At 41.7% G+C, this 22981-nt stretch overlaps 1 protein-coding gene across 1 annotated transcript in view; it reads right to left on the minus strand.

Moving 5' to 3' along the window:
- Positions 1–19366, minus strand: part of dlgap1a (discs, large (Drosophila) homolog-associated protein 1a) — a 102178-nt gene extending 82812 nt beyond the window's left edge. The window contains 1 exon segment of the mRNA XM_062069690.1: positions 19237–19366. The gene's annotated coding sequence lies outside the window, so the exon portion shown is untranslated.
- Between the last annotated feature and the right edge of the window lie 3615 nt (positions 19367–22981).

A 22981-nucleotide genomic window follows, 5' to 3' on the forward strand; every position in this document is an offset into this window, starting at 1 on the left:
CCAAAACTATCACACAATGACACCAAACTAACACAAAATGACAACAAACTCACACAATTACAACAAACTATCACACCATGACAACAAACTATCACACAATCACAACAAACTATCACACAATGACAACAAACTATCACACCATGACACCAAAACTATCACACAATTACAACAAACTATCACACCATGACAACAACTATCACACAATCACAACAAACTATCACACCATGACAACAAACTATCACACAATTACAACAAACTATCACACAATGACAACAAACTATCACACCATGACAAAAAACTATCACACAATCACAACAAACTATCACACCATGACAACAAAACTATCACACAATTACAACAAACTCTCACACAATCACAACAAACTATCACACAATGACAACAAACTATCACACCATGACAACAAAACTATCACACAATTACAACAAACTAGCACACCATGACAACAAACTATCACAAAATCACAACAAACTATCACACAATGACAACAAACTATCACACCATGACAACAAACTATCACACAGTCACAACAAACTATCACACCATGACAACACACTATCACACAACGACAATAAACTGTCACACTGTGACAACAAACTATCACTCAATGACAACAAACTCTCACACAATCACAACAAACTATCACACAATGACAACAAACTATCACACCATGACAACAAAACTATCACACAATTACAACAAACTAGCACACCATGACAACAACTATCACACAATCACAACAAACTATCACACAATGACAACAAACTATCACACAATCACAACAAACTATCACACCATGACAAAAAAACTATCACACAATTACAACAATCTATCACACCATGACAACAAACTATCACACAATCACAACAAACTATCACACAATGACAACAAACTATCACACCATGACAACAAACTATCACACAATCACAACAAACTATCACACCATGACAACAAACTATCACACAATCACAACAAACTATCACACAATGACAACAAACTCTCACACCACGACAAAACACTATCACACAACGACAATAAACTGTCACACAATGACAACAAACTATCACTCAATGACAACAAACTCTCACACAATGCCAAAACTATCACACAATGACACCAAACTAACACAAAATGACAACAAACTCACACAATTACAACAAACTATCACACCATGACAAAAAAACTATCACACAATCACAACAAACTATCACACAATGACAACAAACTATCACACCATGACACCAAAACTATCACACAATTACAACAAACTATCACACCATGACAACAACTATCACACAATCACAACAAACTATCACACCATGACAACAAACTATCACACAATTACAACAAACTATCACACAATGACAACAAACTATCACACCATGACAAAAAACTATCACACAATCACAACAAACTATCACACCATGACAACAAAACTATCACACAATTACAACAAACTCTCACACAATCACAACAAACTATCACACAATGACAACAAACTATCACACCATGACAACAAAACTATCACACAATTACAACAAACTATCACACCATGACAACAAACTATCACAAAATCACAACAAACTATCACACAATGACAACAAACTATCACACCATGACAACAAACTATCACACAGTCACAACAAACTATCACACCATGACAACACACTATCACACAACGACAATAAACTGTCACACTGTGACAACAAACTATCACTCAATGACAACAAACTCTCACACAATCACAACAAACTATCACACAATGACAACAAACTATCACACCATGACAACAAAACTATCACACAATTACAACAAACTAGCACACCATGACAACAACTATCACACAATCACAACAAACTATCACACAATGACAACAAACTATCACACAATCACAACAAACTATCACACCATGACAAAAAAACTATCACACAATTACAACAATCTATCACACCATGACAACAAACTATCACACAATCACAACAAACTATCACACAATGACAACAAACTATCACACCATGACAACAAACTATCACACAATCACAACAAACTATCACACGATGACAACAAACTCTCACACCACGACAACAAACTATCACACAATGACAACAAACTCACACAATTACAACAAACTATCACACAATGACAACAAACTCACACAATTACAACAAACTATCACACAATGACAACAAACTATCACACAATGACAACAAACACACAGTTACAACAAACTATCACACCATGACAACAAACTATCACACAATGACAACAAACTATCACACAATGACAACAAACTCACAAAATTACAACAAACTATCACACGATAACAACAAACTATCACACAATCACAACAAACTATCACACAATGAAAACAAACTCTCACACCACGACAAAACACTATCACAAAACGACAATAATATATCACACAATGAAAACAAACTATCACTCAATGACAACAAACTCTCACACAATGCCAAAACTATCACACAATGACAACAAACTATCACACCATGGCAAAAAAACTATCACACAAAGACAACAAACTATCACACCATGACAAAAAAACTATCACACCATGACAACAAACTATCACACAATCACAACAAACTATCACACAATGACAACAAACTATCACACCATGACAACAAACTATCACACCATGACAACAAACTATCACACCATGACAACAAACTATCACACAATGACAACAATCTATCACACCATGACAACAAACTATCACACCATGACAACAAACTATCACACAATGATAACAAACTATCACACCATGACAACAAACTATCACACAATCACAACAAACTATCACACCATGACAACAAACTCTCACACCCCGACAAAACACTATCACACAACGACAATAAACTGTCACACAATGACAACAAGCTATCACTCAATGACAACAAACTCTCACACAATGACAACAAACTATCACACAATGACACCAAACTAACACAAAATGACAACAAACTCACACAATTACAACAAACTATCACACCATGACAACAAACTATCACACAATCACAACAAACTATCACACAATGACAACAAACTATCACACCATGACAACAAAACTATCACACAATTACAACAAACTATCACACCATGACAACAACTATCACACAATCACAACAAACTATCACACCATGACAACAAACTATCACACAATCACAACAAAATATCACACAATGACAACAAACTATCACACCATGACAACAAACTATCACACAATCACAACAAACTATCACACGATGACAACAAACTCTCACACCATGACAACAAACTATCACACAATGACAACACACTATCACACAACGACAATAAACTGTCACACAATAACAACAAACTATGACTCAATGACAACAAACTCTCACACAATGCCAAAACTATCACACCATGACAACAAACTATCACACCATGACAACAAACTATCACACAATGACAACAAACTATCACACCATGACAAAAAAAAACTATCACACAATGACAACAAACTATCACACCATGACAACAAACTATCACACAATGAAAACAAACTATCACACAATGACAATAAACTATCACACCATGACAACAAATTATCACAATTACAACAAACTATCACACCATGACAACAAACTATCACAAAATCACAACAAACTATCACACAATGACAACAAACTATCACACAATCACAACAAACTATCACACAATTACAACAAACTATCACACCATGACAACAAACTATCACACAATCACAACAAACTATCACACAATGACAACAAACTCACACAATTACAACAAACTATCACACCATGAGAACAAACTATCACACAATTACAACAAACTATCACACCATGAGAACAAACTATCACACAATCACAACAAACTATCACACAATGACAACAAACTATCACACAATCACAACAAACTATCACACAATTACAACAAACTATCACACCATGACAACAAACTATCACACAATCACAACAAACTATCACACAATGACAACAAACTATCACACCATGACAACAAACTATCACACAATGACAACAAACTATCACACAATCACAACAAACTATCACACCATGACAACAAACTATCACACCATGACAACAAACTATCACACAATGACAACAAACTATCACACAATGACAACAAACTATCACACAATCACAACAAACTATCACACAATGACAACAAACTCTCACACCACGACAAAACACTATCACACAACGACAATAAACTATCACACAATGAAAACAAACTATCACTCAAAGACAACAAACTCTCACACAATGCCAAAACTATCACACAATGACAACAAACTATCACACCATGACAAAAAAACTATCACACAATGACAACAAACTATCACACCATGGCAACAAACTATCACACAATGAAAACAAACTATCACACAATGACTATAAACTATCACACAATGACAACAAACTATCACAAAATGACAACAAACTCACACAATTACAACAAACTATCACACCATGACAACAAACTATCACACAATCACAACAAACTATCACACAATGACGACAAACTATCACACCACGACAACAAACTATCACACCATGACAACAAACTATCACACCATGACAACAAACTATCACACCATGACAACAAACTATCACACAATGACAACAAACTATCACACCATGACAAAAAACTATCACACAATGACAACAAACTATCACACCATGACAACAAACTATCACACAATGAAAACAAACTATCACACAATGACAATAAACTAACACAAAATGACAACAAACTCACACAATTACAACAAACTATCACACCATGACAACAAACTATCACACAATCACAACAAACTATCACACAATGACAACAAACTATCACACAATCACAACAAACTATCACACAATTACAACAAACTATCACACCATGACAACAAACTATCACACAATCACAACAAACTATCACACAATGACAACAAACTATCACACCATGACAACAAACTATCACACAATGACAACAAACTATCACACAATCACAACAAACTATCACACCATGGCAACAAACTCACACAATTACAACAAACTATCACACGATGACAACAAACTATCACACAATCACAACAAACTCACACAATTACAACAAACTATCACACGATGACAACAAACTATCACACAATCACAACAAACTATCACACAATGACAACAAACTCTCACACCACGACAAAACACTATCACACAACGACAATAAACTATTACACAGTGAAAACAAACTATCACTCAATGACAACAAACTCTCACACAATGCCAAAACTATCACACAATGACAACAAACTATCACACCATGACAAAAAAACTATCACACAATGACCACAAACTATCACACAATCACAACAAACTATCACACAATGACAACAAACTATCACACCATGACAACAAACTATCACACCATGACGACAAACTATCACACCATGACAACAAACTATCACACAATGACAAGAAACTATCACACCATGACAACAAACTATCACACAATCACAACAAACTATCACACAATGACAACAAACTATCACACCATGACAACAAACTATCACACAATCACAACAAACTATCACACCATGACAACAAACTATCAATCAATGACAACAAACTCTCACACAATGCCAAAACTATCACACAATTACAACAAACTATCACACCATGACAAAAAAACTATCACACAATGACAACAAAGTATCACACCATGACAACAAACTATCACACAATGACAATAAACTATCACACAATGACAACAAACTATCACAAAATGACAACAAACTCACACAATTACAACAAACTATCACAAAATGACAACAAACTCACACAATTACAACAAACTATCACACCATGACAACAAACTATTACACAATCACCACAAACTATCACACAATGACGACAAACTATCACACCACGACAACAAACTATCACACCATGACAACAAACTATCACACCATGAAAACAAACTATCACACCATGACAACAAACTATCACACAATGACAACAAACTATAACACAATCACAACAACCTATCACACAATCACAACAAACTATCACACCATGACAAAAAATTATCACACCATGACAACAAACTATCACACAATGACAACAAACTATCACACCATAACAACAAACTATCACACCATGACAACAAACTATCACACCATGACAACAAACTATGCCACAATGACAACAAACTATCACACCATGACAACAAACTCACACAATGACAACAAACTATCACACCATGACAACAAACTATCACACAATGACAACAAACTATCACACAATGACAAAAAACTATCACACAATCACAACAAACTATCACACCATGGCAACAAACTCACACAATTACAACAAACTATCACACAATGACAACAAACTATCACACAATCACAACAAACTCACACAATTACAACAAACTATCACACGATGACAACAAACTATCACACAATCACAACAAACTATCACACAATGACAACAAACTCTCACACCACGACAAAACACTATCACACAACGACAATAAACTATTACACAGTGAAAACAAACTATCACTCAATGACAACAAACTCTCACACAATGCCAAAACTATCACACAATGACAACAAACTATCACACCATGACAAAAAAACTATCACACAATGACAACAAACTATCACACAATCACAACAAACTATCACACAATGACAACAAACTATCACACCATGACAACAAACTATCACACCATGACGACAAACTATCACACCATGACAACAAACTATCACACAATCACAACAAACTATCACACAATGACAACAAACTATCAAACCATGACAACAAACTATCACACAATCACAACAAACTATCACACCATGACAACAAACTATCAATCAATGACAACAAACTCTCACACAATGCCAAAACTCTCACACAATGACAACAAACTATCACACCATGACAAAAAAACTATCACACAATGACAACAAACTATCACACCATGACAACAAACTATCACACAATGACAATAAACTATCACACAATGACAACAAACTATCACAAAATGACAACAAACTCACACAATTACAACAAACTATCACAAAATGACAACAAACTCACACAATTACAACAAACTATCACACCATGACAACAAACTAACACACAATCACAACAAACTATCACACAATGACGACAAACTATCACACCACGACAACAAACTATCACACCATAACAAAAAACTATCACACCATGACAACAAACTATCACACCATGACAACAAACTATCACACAATGACAACAAACTATCACACAATCACAACAAACTATCACACAATCACAACAAACTATCACACCATGACAAAAAATTATCACACCATGACAACAAACTATCACACAATGACAACAAACTATCACACCATAACAACAAACTATCACACCATGACAACAAATTATCACACCATGACAACAAACTATCACACAATGACAACAAACTATCACACAATGACAACAAACTATCACACCATGACAACAAACTCACACAATGACAACAAACTATCACACCATGACAACAAACTATCACACAATGACAACAAACTATCACACAATGACAACAAACTATCACACAATGACAACAAACTATCACACCATGACAACAAACTATCACACCATGACAACAAACTATCACACCATGACAACAAACTATCACACAATGACAACAAGCTAACACACAATGACGACAAACTATCACACAATGACAACAAACTATCACACCATGACAACAAACTATCACACAATGACAACAAACTATCACACCATGACAACAAACTATCACACCATGACAACAAACTATCACACCATGACAACAAACTATCACACAATGACAACAAGCTAACACACAATGACGACAAACTATCACACAATGACAACAAACTATCACACCATGACAACAAACTATCACACAATGACAACAAACTATCACACCATGACAACAAACTATCACACCATGACAACAAACTATCACAAAATGACAACAAACTCACACAATTACACCAAACAAACTATCAGACCATGACAACAAACATCACACAATCACAACAAACTATCACACAATGACAACAAACTCTCACACCACGACCACAAACTATCACACAACGACAATAAACTATCACACAATGACAACAAACTATCAGTCAATGACAACAAACTATCACACAATGACAAAACTATCACACAATGACAACAAACTATCACACCATGACAACAAACTATCACACAATGACAACAAACTATCACACAATGACAACCAACTATCACACCATGACAACAAACTATCACACAATGACAACAAACTATCACACCATGACAACAATCTATCACACAATGACAAGAAACTATCACACAATCACAACAAACTATCACACCATGACAACAAACTATCACACAATAACAACAAACTATCACACCATGACAACAAACTATCACACCTGACAACCAACTATCACACCATGACAACAAACTATCACACCATGACAACAAACTATCACACCATGACAACAAACTATCACATAATGACAACAAACTATCACACCATGACAACAAACTATCACACCTGACAACCAACTATCACACCATGACAACAAACTATCACACCATGACAACAAACTATCACACAATCACAACAAACTATCACACCATGACAACAAACTATCACACAATGACAACAAACTATCACACCATGACAACAAACTATCACACCTGACAACAAACTATCACACCATGACAACAAACTATCACACAATCACAACAAACTATCACACCATGACAACAAACTATCACACAATGACAACAAACTATCACACCATGACAACAAACTATCACACCTGACAACCAACTATCACACCATGACAACAAACTATCACACAATTACAACAACTATCACACCATGACAACAAACTATCACACAATGACAACAAACTATCACACAATGACAACAAACTATCACACAATGACAACAAACTATTACACAATGACAACAAACTATCACAAAATGACAACAAACTCGCACAATTACAACACACTATCACACCATGACAACAAACTATCACACAATCACAACAAACTATCACACAATGACAACAAACTATCACACCATAACAACAAACTATCACACCATGACAACAAACTATCACACAATGACAACAAACTATCACACCATGACAATAAACTATCACACCATGACAACAAACTATCACACAATGACAACCAACTATCACACCATGACAACAAACTATCACAAAATGACAACAAACTCACACAATTACAACAAACTATCACACCATGACAACAAACTATCACACCATGACAACAAACTATCACACAATGACAACAAACTATCACACAATGACAACAAACTATCACACAATGACAACAAACTATTACACAATGACAACAAACTATCACAAAATGACAACAAACTCACACAATTACAACACACTATCACACCATGACAACAAACTATCACACAATCACAACAAACTATCACACCATGACAACAAACTATCACACCATAACAACAAACTATCACACCATGACAACAAACTATCACACAATGACAACAAACTATCACACCATGACAACAAACTATCACACCATGACAACAAACTATCACACAATGACAACCAACTATCACACCATGACAACAAACTATCACAAAATGACAACAAACTCACACAATTACAACAAACTATCACACCATGACAACAAACTATCACACCATGACAACAAACTATCACACCATGACAACAAACATTACCCATCATGCTTTGCAGTGTATTTACATAAGTGTAATGTAAAATATGCACAGTGCTTGGACATGTTGAGTTAGCAGGAAGGTTGTCATGTTGACTTTCGGTGTTGGTCTTTTTGCGTAATGGGTCATATAAGTCCATAGTGTGCTTAGGGAACTTCAAAATAAAACTTGACCTTTAAGGTGAATGACACCTCAATGACACCCATGTGATTCTCCTGCAAAGCATTATGGGTAAAATTCACCATTTATGAATGATTAATACTTTTTTTTTTTTAGACCCTTAATCAGCAAAAGTGTTCTTTTTTTTTCCTGTTTGTCCTTTTCTTCTTCTCGCCCACAGACTCATTCATCCTCGTCTTCATCGCTGAGGAGGAACACGTGCGTGGGCACAGCTCTCTCTCTCTCTCTCGCTCGCCCGCTCGCTCCATCTTGTGCACGGAGATGTGAGTTAGCGCTTGTCCGTGACAGCTCAGCGGTGGGATGTGTGAAGGACTCGGGACCCAAATGACCGGACACGTGTGAATCAGATCTTGACACCTCTATAGTCTCCTAGATTCTTAGTCCTGATGGACTTCACACCGCGGGTCTGACTTCCCATGACAAGGCTCTCCCACAAAATGTTTGTTTAGCGTAGGAACGCAAAAAAAAGGGTTAGGGTTAGAGGAGTTTGCGTGTCCCAATGATCCTAGGAGCTACGTTGTCCGGGGGATTCTATGTCCCCTGGTAGGGTCTCCCAAGACAAACAGGTCCTAGGTGAGGGATCAGACAAAGAGCAGCTCAAAGACCTTTATGAAGACTACAACTCGAGGACCTAGATTTCCCTCACCCGGACGCGGGTCACCGGGGCTCCCCTCTGGAGCAAGGCGCGGAGGTGGGGCACGATGGGGAGCGCCTGGTGGCCGGGCCTGTCCCCATGGGGCCCGGCCGGGCTCAGCCCGAAGAGGCAACGTGGGTCCCCCCTCCAATGGGGTCACCACCCAGAGCAGTGTCCATAGAGGTCGGGTGCAGTGTGAGCTGGGCGGCAGCCGGAGGCAGGGCACTTGGCGGTCCAATCCTCGGCTACATAAGCTAGCTCTTGGGACGTGGAACGTCACCTCGCTGGGGGGGAAGGAGCCTGAGCTGGTGCGCGAGGTGGGGAAGTTCCGGCCAGATATAGTCGGACTCACTTCGACGCTCAGCAAGGGCTCTGGAACCAGTTCTCTCGAGAAGGACTGGACTCTTTTCCACTCTGGCGTTGCAGGCAACGAGAGGCGACGGGCTGGGGTGGAAATTCTTGTTTCCCCCCGGCTCAAAGCCTGCACGTTGGACTTTAACCCAGTAGACGAGAGGGTAACTTCCCTCCGCCTTCGGGTGGGGGGACGGGTCCTGACTGTTGTTTGTGCTTATGCACCAAACAGCAGCTCAGAGTACCCACTCTTTTTGGATATACTCGAGGGAGTACTGGAGAGTGCTCCCCCGGGTGATTCCCTTGTTCTGCTGGGGGACGTCAACGCTCATGTTGGCAACGACAGTGAAACCTGGAGAGGCGTGATTGGGAAGAATGGCCGCCCGGATCTAAACCCGAGTGGTGCTTTGTTATTGGACTTTTGTGCTTGTCTCGGATTGTCCATAACAAACACCATGTTCCAACATAAGGGTGTCCATATGTGCACTTGGCACCAGGACACCCTAGGCCGCAGTTCCATGATTGACTTTGTAGTTGTGTCATCGGATTTGCGGCCTCATGTTTGGACACTCGGGGCAGAGCTTTCTACCGATCACCACCTGGTGGTGAGCTGGCTCCGATGATGGGGGAGTATGCCGGACAGACCTGGCAGGCCCAAACGCATTGTGAGGGTCTGCTGGGAACGTCTAGCAGAGTCTCCTGTCAGAGAGAGTTTCAATTCCCACCTCCGGAAAAACTTTGAACATGTCATGAGGGAGGCACTGGATATTGAGTCCGAGTGGACCATGTTCCGTGCCTCTATTGTCCAGGTGGCTGATTGGACCTGTGGCCGCAAGGTGGTTGGCTGTCGTGGCGGTAATCCCAGAACCCGCTGGTGGACACCAGCAGTGAGGGATGCCATCAAGCTGAAGAAAGAGTCATATCGGGTCCTTTTGGCTCATGGGACTCCAGAGGCAGCGGACAGGTACCGACAGGCCAAGCGAAGTGCGGCTTCAGCGGTCGCGGAGGCAAAAACTCGGACATGGGAGGAGTTTGGGGGAGCCATGGAAAACGACTTCCGGACGGCTTCGAAGTGCACTGTCAACACCGTATATGGTGAGGATGGTGTGCTGCTGACCTCTACTGCGGCTGTTGTGGCTCGGAGGAGGGAATATTTCAAAGACCTCCTCAATCCCACCAACACATCTTCCTATGAGGAAGCAGTGCCTGGGGAATCTGTAATAAGCTCTCCTATTTCTGGGGCTGAGGTTGCTGAGGTAGTTCTCTGCAACATCGCGTGGACATCGGGGGCGGTACCTCTGGATTGGCAGACCGGGGTAGTGGTTCCTCTCTTTAAGAAGGAGAACTGGAGGGTGTGTTCCAACTATGGTGAGATCACACTCCTCAGCCTTCCCGGTAAGGTCTATTCAGGTGTACTGGAGAGGAGGCTACGCCGGATAGTCGAACGTCGGATCCAGGAGGAACAGTGGGGTTTTGGTGCTGGTCGTGGAACGGTAGACCAGCTCTACACTCTCGGCAGGGTCCTTGAGGGTGCATGGGAGTTTGCCCAACCAGTCTACATGAGCTTTGTGGACTTGGAGAAGGCATTTGACCATGTCCCCCGGGAAGTCCTGTGGAGAGTGCTCAGAGAGTATTGGGTATCGGACTGTCTGATTGTGGCGGTCCGCTCCCTGTATGATCAGTGCCAGAGCTTGGTCCGCATTGCCGGCAGTAAGTCGGACACGTTTCCAGTGAGGGTTGGACTCCGCCAAGGCTGCCCTTTGTCACCCATTCTGTTCAGAACTTTTATGGACAGAATTTTATAGGCGCAGTCAAGGCGTTGAGGGGATCTGGTTTGGTGGCTGCAGGATTAGGTCTCTGCTTTTTGCAGAAGATGTGGTCCTGATGGCTTCAAATGGCCAGGATCTTCAGCTCTCGCTGGATCGGTTCGCAGCAAAGTGTGAAGCGACTGGGATGAGAATCAGCACCTCCAAGTCCGAGTCCATGGTTCTCGCCCGGGAAAGGGTGGAGTGCCATCTCCGGGTTGGGGAGAGATCTTGCCCCAGGTGGAGGAGTTCAAGTACCTAGGAGTCTTGTTCACAAGTGACGGAAGAGTGGATCGTGAGATCGACAGGCGGATCGGTGCGGCGTCTTCAGTAATGTGGACGCTGTATCGATCCGTTGTGGGGAAGGAGGAGCTGAGCCGCAAGGCAAAGCGCTCAATTTACGGGTCGATCTACGTTCCCATCCTCACCTACGGTCATGGTCTTTGGGTTATGACCGAAAGGACAAGATCCCGGGTACAAGCGGCCCAAATGAGTTTCCTCCGCTGGGTGGCGGGTCTCTCCCTTAGAGATAGGGTGAGAAGCTCTGCCATCCGGGAGGAGCTCAAAGTAAAGCCGCTGCTCCTCCACATGGAGAGGAGCCAGATGAGGTGGTTCGGGCATCTGGTCAGGATGCCACCCGAACGCCTCCCTAGGGAGGTATTTGGGGCACGTCCGACTGGCAGGAGGCCAAGGGGAAGACCCAGGACACGTTGGGAAGACTATGTCTCCCGGCTGGCCTGGGAACGCCTCGGGATCCCCCGGGAGGAGCTGGACCAAGTGGCTGGGGAGAGGGAAGTCTGGGCTTCCCTGCTTAGGCTGCTGCCCCCGCGACCCCACCTCGGATAAGCGGAAGAAAATGGATGGATGGAATGATGTTAAAATCCAGGGCTGAACTGAAATGCTAACATCGCTGGAGAGCATTAAGGAACAAAAATTATGACTCCTAGGATGTAAAATGAGGGGGTGGGGGGGGGGGGGGGGGCTAGCACCTTTACATTATCATGCTAACAGTTAGCGTATGCCAACTACCAAATTATATGACCAGCAAAAATAGCTAAAAAATGTTTTTGTCATGCTAGTGTTAGCGTGTTAAAATGCTATGAATGATGTTGAAAATCCAGGGCTGAACTGAAATGCTAACAGATAGCGTGCTAGCTGGAGAGCATTAAGTAACAAAAAATATGACTCTAGGATGTAAAATGAGGGGAGGAAAAGCTAGCATGATAACATTATAATGCTAACAGTTAGCATACGTCAAGTGCCAAATTATATGACCTGCAGAAATAGCTTCAAAACAAATGTTAGCATTTTAACACGCTAACAAGACTTTGTCCTGATTGTCCTCTTTTCATTCCCACACCTGGTGACAGGAAGCTCTTCAAAACAAAAGACTCCTCATCTCTCCCGGGTGAGTGGCTACCACCTCATCTCTCCCGGGTGAGTGGCTACCACCTCATCTCTCCCGGGTGAGTGGCTACCACCTCATCTCTCCCGGGTGAGTGGCTACCACCTCATCTCTCCCGGGTGAGTGGCTACAACCTCATCTCTCCCGGTTGAGGGGCTACCACCTCATCTCTCCCGGGTGAGTGGCTACCAACTCATCTCTCGCGGGTGAGGCTACCACCTCATCTCTCCCGGGTGAGTGGCTACCACCTCATCTCTCCTGGGTGAGGCTACCACCTCATCTCTCCCGGGTGAGGCTACCACCTCATCTCTCCCGGGTGAGGCTACCACCTCATCTCTCCCGGGTGAGTGGCTACCACCTCATCTCTCCCGGGTGAGTGGCTACCACCTCATCTCTCCTGGGTGAGGCTACCACCTCATCTCTCCTGGGTGAGGCTACCACCTCATCTCTCCCGGGTGAGGCTACCACCTCATCTCTCCCGGGTGAGTGGCTACCACCTCATCTCTCCCGGGTGAGTGGCTACCACCTCATCTCTCCCGGGTGAGTGGCTACCACCTCATCTCTCCCGGGTGAGGCTACCACCTCATCTCTCCCGGGTAAGGCTACCAACTCATCTCTCCCAGGTGAGGGGCTACCACCTCATCTCTCCTGGGTGAGGCTACCACCTCATCTCTCCTGGGTGAGTGGCTACCACCTCATCTCTCCCGGGTGAGTGGCTACCACCTCATCTCTCCCGGGTGAGTGGCTACCACCTCATCTCTCCCGGGTGAGTGGCTACCACCTCATCTCTCCCGGGTGAGTGGCTACCACCTCATCTCTCCCGGGTGAGTGGCTACCACCTCATCTCTCGCGGGTGAGGCTACCACCTCATCTCTCCCGGGTGAGTGGCTACCACCTCATCTCTCCTGGGTGAGGCTACCACCTCATCTCTCCCGGGTGAGGCTACCACCTCATCTCTCCCGGGTGAGGCTACCACCTCATCTCTCCCGGGTGAGTGGCTACCACCTCATCTCTCCCGGGTGAGTGGCTACCACCTCATCTCTCCCGGGTGAGTGGCTACCACCTCATCTCTCCCGGGTGAGGCTACCACCTCATCTCTCCCGGGTAAGGCTACCACCTCATCTCTCCCAGGTGAGGGGCTACCACCTCATCTCTCCTGGGTGAGGCTACCACCTCATCTCTCCTGGGTGAGTGGCTACCACCTCATCTCTCCCGGGTGAGTGGCTACCACCTCATCTCTCCCGGGTGAGTGGCTACCACCTCATCTCTCCCAGGTGAGTGGCTACCACCTCATCTCTCCCGGGTGAGTGGCTACCACCTCATCTCTCCCGGGTGAGGCTTCCACCTCATCTCTCCCGGGTGAGTGGCTACCACCTCATCTCTCCCGGGTGAGTGGCTACCACCTCATCTCTCCCGGGTGAGTGGCTACCACCACCAGAGCTGGCTGACAAAAGGGGGAAGCCCTCGCTCTCTCCCTCGTTAGCTCGTCTCGTCTGCTTGCAGTGATTCCAAGTGACCAGACTGCCCTACTTCTTCAGTGAATACTGCAGCAATTACCTCACCTTTCCTTCTAACTTGTACTTCAAAAAGCACAGGACTACAAAATACAAATACTGTATTTGATCTTTTACTCCTTTTATAGATGCTAACATTAGAATGCTAACAGTTGGCAAGTGCCAAGTTGTATGACTCTGAGGTGCAAAATTAGCTAACAACAACATACAGTACACAGTACACAGTATAGAGTACACAGAAAACAGTACACAGTACAAAGTACACAGTATCCAGTGTATAGTATACAGTACACAGTATACAGTGTACAGTACACAGTACACAGTAAACTGTATCCAGTACACAGTACACAGTATACAGAACACAGTATCCAGTACAGAGTATACAGTACATAGTATACAGTGTACAGTATACAGTACACAGTACACAGTATACAGTACACAGTATACAGTGTACAGTACACAGTACACAGTAAACTGTATCCAGTACACAGTACACAGTATACAGAACACAGTATCCAGTACAGAGTATACAGTACATAGTATACAGTGTACAGTATACAGTACACAGTACACAGTATACAGTACACAGCATAGAGTACACACAGTTTACAGTACACAGTACACAATACACAGTATACAGTAGACAGTATACATTATATAGTACACAGTATACAGTACACAGTATCCAGTACAGAGTATACAGTACATAGTATACAGTACACTCTGATATACTCATGGTAGTACACACTTTCATGGTAGTACACACTTTCATGGTAGTACACACTTTCATAGTAGTACACACTTTCATGGTAGTACACACTTTCATGGTAATACACACTTTCATGGTAGTACACTCTTTCATGGTAGTACACACTTTCATGGTAATACACACTTTCATGGTAATACACACTTTCATTATAGTACACTCTTTCATGGTAGTACACACTTTCATGGTAGTACACTCTTTCATGGTAATACACACTTTCATGGTAGTACACTCTTTCATGGTAGTACACACTTTCATGGTAGTACACACTTTCATGGTAGTACACACTTTCATGGTAAAACACACTTTCATGGTAGTACACACTTTCATGGTAATACACACTTTCATGGTAGTACACACTTTCATGGTACTACACACTTGCATGGTAGTACACACTTTCATGGTAGTACACTCTTTCATGGTAGTACACAAATTCATTGTAAAACAAACTTTCATGGTAATACACACTTTCATGGTAGTACACACTTTCATGGTAGTACACACTTTCATGGTAGTACACTCTTTCATGGTAGTACACACTTTCATGGTAGTACACACTTTCATGGTAAAACACACTTTCATGGTAGTACACACTTTCATGGTAGTACACACTGTCATGGTAGTACACACTTTCATGGTAATACACACTTTCATGGTAGTACACACTTTCAAGGTAGTACACACTTTCATGGTAATACACACTTTCATGGTAATACACACTTTCATGGTAGTACACGCTTTCATGGTAGTACACACTTTCATGGTAATACACACTTTCATGGTAGTACACACTTTCATGGTAGTACACACTTTCATGGTATATATATATATATATATATATATATATATATATATATATATATATATATATATATATATATATATATATATATATATATATATATATGTATATATATATATATATATATATATATATATATATATATATACTTGTTGTCAGCAGGTGTGTGTGAGGAGTGGCCCGACAATGTGGTGGGTCTCTAGAAAAAGGGCGCTATATAAAAGTTACTATGAACTAAAAGGACAGTTGTGACACAAGGAAGGAGGTGTGGTCACCAAGGACACGTTGCCATGGCAACAATCCATGTGAGTGGTCCATGTGACATAAGAACAATCTCTCTCTCACCAAAACAACAACGGCAAGCTGAACTCCCACGGTCTGATGTCTGCCAGCCTCAAGTTCTTCTCAGGGCCTGAGCAGGAAGGGGCTGGGAATAGCTTTTGTTCTTTGTTTGTTTGACGCAAGAAGAAGTGTTCCTACTTCCTGTCAAATAACTTTTATTTACAGTAATGTGCTGTCAAAACACAATATAATATCACTGTATCATCTCTGATATATCCGTATCGTCTCTGATATTCCTGCATTGTTGTCTGATATCTCTGTATCGTCTCTGATATCTCTGTATCGTCTCTGATATCCCCGTATCGTGTATGATACCACCGTATTGTTTTTGATATCCCTGTTATCATTTTATCGTCTCTGATATCACTGTATCGTCTCTGATATCCCGTAGCAGCTGTTATCAGTGTATCGTCTCTGATATCCCCATATCGTTTCTGATATTCCTGTATCGTCTCTGATATACCGTATCGGCTGTTATCACTGTATCACCTCTGATATCCCTGTATCGTCCCTGATATCCCTGAATTGTATGTTAACATGGCATCGTCTCTGGTATCCCCTTATCGTCTATGATATCCCTGTATCATTGCTGATATCCCGTATCGTCTCTGATAAGCTCCCTGTATCGTTTCTGATATTCCCGTATCGTCTCTGATATACTGTATCGCTGTTGTCACTGTATCATCTCTGATATCCCTGTATCGTCCCTGATATCCCTGTATCGTATGTTAACACTGCATCGTCTCTGGTATCCCCTTATCGTCAATGATATCCCTGTATCATCGCTGATATCCCTGTATCGTCTTTGATATGCCTCCTGTATTGCCTCTGATATCCCCTTATTGGCTAATATCACTGTATCGTCTCCAATATCCCCGTATCGTCTCTGATATCCCTGTATCATCTCTGTTATCCACGTATAGACTGTTGTCACTGTATCGTTTCTGATATCCCCATATCGTCTTTGATATCCTCCCTGTATTGCCTCTGATATCCCCTTATCGGCTGTTATCACTGTATCTTCTCTGATATCCCTGTATCGTCCCTGATATCCCTGTATCGTATGTTAACATGGCATCCTCTCTGGTATCCCCTTATCGTCTATGATATTTCTGTACCATCGCTGATATCACCGTATCGTCTTTGATATGTTCCCTGTATCGCCTCTGATATCCCCTTATTGGCTGTTATCACTGTATCGTCTCTGATATCCCCGTATCATCTCTGATGTCCCTGTATCGTATCTGTTCTCCACGTATAGACTGTTATCACTGTATCGTCTTTGATGTCCCCGTATCATCTCTGATATCCCTGTATCGTCTCTGTTCTCCACGTATAGACTGTTATCACTGTATGGTGTCCGATATCCCCGTGTCGCCTCTGACATCACTGTATCGTCTATGATATCCTCTAATCGGTTCTGTTATCACTGATATTCCTGCATCAGCAGCGGTATCATTGCATCCAGCTGTGCTGTCCCACATCATCATCACTATCACGTCCAGGTGATCCCAGGCAGTATCGACCCCGGCAGCTGCAGCGCGTTGATGATGATGATGATAATGATGACGGTCATGATCGATATGACCGTATCGACAAGGCGGGCTCCACTTACCGGGTCAATCACGGCTCTTGAGGCGCCGCCGCAGCGCTGCCGTCCGCGGGGAGAACATGAACATGTCCGCGGTGTGGATCCACGACGTCCGCGGAATGTGGGAGTGGGAGAGTGGGAGCCCCGACGTGTGAGCGGCAGGCAGGGCGGAAGTTGCTGCTCGCGGTGCTTCCGGGAGCGCTTGTCTTACAACAATAAAAGCATGTGTGCGTTACTAAGTAAGTAGACACTTGAGGTGAAAATGATACATAATCGACTTCAGTGCCGATGTGGCGTTTAGGGAACATTTGACAACCAATTAGGAGCATTTTTTTTACTTTTAAACTTGATTTTAAACCAATTTAACAACTCAGTTCAATACTTTGACTGCTCCTACTTTAGCACAGCAGTCTCCAAAGTGAAAAATCGTTAGCATAGCACAGTTAGCATGCTAGGTTTTTTTTAGCTCCTTTTGCTCAAATGTTTTGTTATCTGCCAGCATGCTAGCTTTTTTAGCTAATTTAGCAGGCACTTTACAGGTTCCTACTTTAGAACATCAGTGTCCAAAGTGGAAAAATCATTAGCATAGCACTGTTAGCATGCTAGGATTTTTCAGCTCCTTTTGCTCAAATGTTTTGTTATCTGCCGGCATGCTAGCTTTGTTAGCTAATTTAGCAGGCACTTTACCGGTTCCTACTTTAGAACATCAGCGTCCAAAGTGTAAAAATCGTTAGCATAGCACTGTTAGCATGCTAGGTTTTTTTAGCTCCTTTTTGCTCAAATGTTTTGTTATCTGCCAGCATGCTAGCTTTGTTAGCTAATTTAGCAGGCACTCTACGGGTTCCTACTTTAGAACATCAGTGTCCAAATTGGAAAAATCGTTAGCTTAGCACTGTTAGCATAATAAGTTTTTTTTAGCTCCTTTTGCTCAACTGTTTTGTTATCTGCCAGCATGCTAGCTTTGTTAGCTAATTTAGCAGGCACTCTACCGGTTCCTACTTTAGAACATCAGTGTCCAAAGTGGAAAAATCGTTAGCCTAGCACTGTTAGCATGCTAGTTTTTTTTAGCTCCTTTTGCTCAAATGTTTTGTTATCTGCCAGTATGCTAGCTTTGTTAGCTAATTTAGCAGGCACTCTACCGGTTCCTACTTTAGAACATCAGTGTCCAAAGTGGAAAAATCGTTAGCATAGCACTGTTAGCATGCTAGGGTTTTTTTTAGCTCCTTTTGCTCAAATGTTTTGTTATCTGCCAGCATGCTAGCTTTGTTAGCTAATTTAGCAGGCACTCTACCGGTTCCTACTTTAGAACATCAGTGTCCAAAGTGGAAAAATCGTTAGCCTAGCACTGTTAGCATGCTAGTTTTTTTTAGCTCCTTTTGCTCAAATGTTTTGTTATCTTCCAGCATACTAACTTTGTTCGCTAATTTAGCAGGCACTTTACCGGTTCCTACTTTAAAACATCAGTGTCCAAAGTGGAAAAATCGTTAGCATAGCACTGTTAGCATGCTAGTTTTTTTTAGCTCCTTTTGCTCAAATGTTTTGTTATCTTCCAGCATGCTAGCTTTGTTAGCTAATTTAGCAGGCACTCTACCGGTTCCTACTTTAGAACATCAGTGTCCAAAGTGGAAAAATCGTTAGCATAGCACTGTTAGCATACTAGGTTTTTTTAGCTCCTTTTGCTCAACTGTTTTGTTATCTGCCAGCATGCTAGCTTTGTAAGCTAATTTAGCAGGCACTCTACCGGTTCCTACTTTAGAACATCAGTGTCCAAAGTGGAAAAATCGTTAGCCTAGCACTGTTAGCATGCTAGTTTTTTTTAGCTCCTTTTGCTCAACTGTTTTGTTATCTGCCAGCATGCTAGCTTTGTTAGCTAATTTAGCAGGCACTCTACGGGTTCCTACTTTAGGACATCAGTGTCCAAAGTGGAAAAATCGTTAGCATAGCACTGTTAGCATGCTAGGTTTTTTTTAGCTCCTTTTGCTCAAATGTTTTGTTATCTTCCAGCATGCTAGCTTTGTTAGCTAATTTAGCAGGCACTCTACCGGTTCCTACTTTAGAACATCAGTGTCCAAAGTGGAAAAATCGTTAGCATAGCACTGTTAGCATGGTAATTTTTTTTAGCTCCTTTTGCTCAAATGTTTTGTTATCTGCCAGCATGCTAGCTTTGTTAGCTAATTTAGCAGGCACTTTACCGGTTCCTACTTTAGAACATCAGTGTCCAAAGTGGAAAAATCGTTAGCATAGCACTGTTAGCATGCTAGTTTTTATTTAGCTCCTTTTGCTCAAATGTTTTGTTATCTGCCAGCATGCTAGCTTTGTTAGCTAATTTAGCAGGCACTTTACCGGTTCCTACTTTAGAACATCAGTGTCCAAAGTTGAAAAATCGTTAGCATAGCACTGTTAGCATGCTAGGTTTTTTTTAGCTCCTTTTGCTCAAATGTTTTGTTATCTGCCAGCATGCTAGCTTTGTTAGCTAATTTAGCAGGCACTCTACCGGTTCCTACTTTAGAACATCAGTGTCCAAAGTGGAAAAATCGTTAGCATAGCACTGTTAGCATGCTAGGTTTTTTTAGCTCCTTTTGCTCAAATGTTTTGTTATCTGCCAGCATGCTAGCTTTGTTAGCTAATTTAGCAGGCACTCTACCGGTTCCTACTTTAGAACATCAGTGTCCAAAGTGGAAAAATCGTTAGCATAGCACTGTTAGCATGCTAGTTTTTTTTACTTCCTTTTGCTCAAATGTTTTGTTATCTTCCAGCAAGCTAGCTTTGTTAGCTAATTTATCAGGCACTCTACCAGTTCCTACTTTAGAACATCAGTGTCCAAAGTGGAAAAATCGTTAGCATAGCACTGTTAGCATGCTAGGTTTTTTTTTAGCTCCTTTTGCTCAAATGTTTTGTTATCTGCCAGCATGCTAGCTTTGTTAGCTAATTTAGCAGGCACTTTACCGGTTCGTACTTTAGAACATCAGTGTCCAAAGTGGAAAAATCGTTAGCATAGCACTGTTAGCATGCTAGTTTTTTTTAGCTCCTTTTGCTCAAATGTTTTGTTATCTGCCAGCATGCTAGCTTTGTTAGCTAATTTAGCAGGCACTTTACCAGTTCCTACTTTAGAACATCAGCGTCCAAAGTGTAAAAATCGTTAGCATAGCACTGTTAGCATGCTAGTTTTTTTTAGCTCCTTTTTGCTCAAATGTTTTGTTATCTGCCAGCATGCTAGCTTTGTTAGCTAATTTAGCAGGCACTCTACGGGTTCCTACTTTAGAGCATCAGTGTCCAAAGTGGAAAAATCGTTAGCATAGCACTGTTAGCATGCTAAGTTTTTTTTAGCTCCTTTTGCTCAACTGTTTTGTTATCTGCCAGCATGCTAGCTTTGTTAGCTAATTTAGCAGGCACTCTACCGGTTCCTACTTTAGAACATCAGTGTCCAAAGTGGGAAAATCGTTAGCCTAGCACTGTTAGCATGCTAATTTTTTTTAGCTCCTTTTGCTCAAATGTTTTGTTATCTGCCGGCATGCTAGCTTTGTTAGCTAATTTAGCAGGCACTTTACCGGTTCCTACTTTAGAACATCAGTCTCTAAAGTGAAAAATCGTTAGCATAGCACTGTTAGCATGCTAGGTTTTTTTTTAGCTCCTTTTGCTCAAATGTTTTGTTATCTGCCAGCATGCTAGCTTTGTTAGCTAATTTAGCAGGCACTTTACCGGTTCCTACTTTAGAACATCAGTGTCCAAAGTGGGAAAATTGTTAGCATAGCACTGTTAGCATGCTAGT

This window comes from Entelurus aequoreus, linkage group LG14, assembly GCF_033978785.1.
Source record: "Entelurus aequoreus isolate RoL-2023_Sb linkage group LG14, RoL_Eaeq_v1.1, whole genome shotgun sequence".
NCBI lineage: Eukaryota > Metazoa > Chordata > Actinopteri > Syngnathiformes > Syngnathidae > Entelurus > Entelurus aequoreus.